Consider the following 1,908-nt stretch of genomic DNA (forward strand, 5'->3'; position numbering starts at 1 on the left):
GTCTTGAATTTAGTCACAGCACAGGTTTCTGCAGAACAAGGGTTGGTTTATTCCCCATAATTTATTCCCTAAGAATGATCAGGAAGTAAATGAAATATGTAACCTGTGGCACACTCTTCCTCATAGGTAGTTTAAATGCCTTTCCAAGTTAATATGCAATCCCAAGAAGTGGCAAGAAGATGTTTTATCTTTAACATCTCACCAGTAGCTATATGACCGTAGTGAGTTGGTACAAAAGCAATCCTCACTGCAGTATCCAAGGGTCAGGAGATCTCAGGAGTAACGATGGCTTCAAAGGCCAGCCAGCCCAACCCATATGAGAACGAGAGCCCCCTCTCCAGCAAGATGTCATTCAAGTAGGGTACTAACCGGTTCTCCTGGCGGCCCCTTCCACTCTGGGACAGCTCGCATTACAGGAAAGGTATTCATTTTAGCAGAGCCCCCTGTTTTTCCCCTACCCACCGCCCCAAAATAGCAGTCCCACAGGATATTCCCTCCTCCAATCTGCTCTCTCCCATATTTTCTCCCATACCCCTTTCGACTTTTCCAGTAGGGCATGGTGGATCTCTATGCCCCAGTGCCTGTATATCTTATTTCCCAATTACATGTAAAATGGTATTAATAATAATTATATATATTTAAACATTTGATTTTAAAACTTTGAATTCCAGACTCATTCCCTTCCTCTCTTGTCACCCATCCTTACTGGGAAGATAAACAGTTCAGTATAAGTTGTACATGTGTAGCTAATGCAAAACATTACCATAGTAGATATATTGTAAAAGAATGACTATATTTCCCTCCCTCCTATCCCACCTCCCACTTGATCTATTCTCTACTTTGATCCCGTCCCTTTTCAAAAGTGGGTGCTTCCAACTTCCCTCCCCCCCCATCTTGCCCTCTCTTCCATCATTCCCGCTCTCATCCGCTTCCCCCCTATTCTCCTGGAGGGTGAGATACCCTATTTAGTGTGTATTTAATTCCCTCCCTGAGCCAAATTCAATGAGAATAAGGTTGATCCATTCCCTTTTGCCTTCCTATTCTTCCCCTCCATTGTAACCATTTTCCCTTGCCTCTTCTATATGAGATAATTTCCCCCATTCTGTCTCTCCCCATCTCCTCTCATTATATTCCTCTCTCACCTCTTAATTTCACCTTTTAAGTATCATCCCTTCCTATCAAATTGGTTCTGTGCCCTCTATCTATATATACCTGTAAACACACATTCACATATGTCTTCATATGCTCATATGCCCTCATATATAGACACACACCCACACCCACACACCCACCCACACACCCACACACACACCCACACACCCACCCACCCACACCCACACACACACACACACACACACACACACACACACACATGTATATATATATTTCTATTGCCTTCAACTATTTTTATACTGAGAAACGTTTCATCGGGTAGAATTATTGTTTTTCCATGTAGGAATGTAAATAGTTCAACTCTGATAAGTTCCTCGCTTTTCCCTGTTTGCCTTCTCATGCTTCTCTTGCTCCTTGTATCTGAATGTCAAATTTTCTTGGTCCATCCTGGGAGAAGGGAGAAGATAGAGGGAGAATGGAGAAAATTATCTCACCTAAAAGAGGTGCTCAAGGAACAGTTTTACAGTGGAAGGGGAAATAATGAGGGAAGAGGTGGGCAATGCTTTAATTTTGCATCTAAATTGTTTAAGAAAGGGAACACACACACACACACATATACTGAGCTGTTAATAGAAATCTCTTACCCAATAGGGAAATAGGAGGGAAAGGGGATAAGAAGTTGGGGAGGGGAGATGACAAAATGAAGAGCAGATAACAGAAAGCAGTGTGTAGAATCAAAAGAGACTGTAGAGGGGAGAGAGAGAGACAGAGAGACAGAGAGAGAGAGAGAGAGAG

This window comes from Petaurus breviceps, unplaced genomic scaffold (assembly GCF_028583685.1).
Source record: "Petaurus breviceps papuanus isolate PSGF00001 unplaced genomic scaffold, PetGlider_PUasm1.0 567, whole genome shotgun sequence".
Lineage (NCBI taxonomy): Eukaryota > Metazoa > Chordata > Mammalia > Diprotodontia > Petauridae > Petaurus > Petaurus breviceps.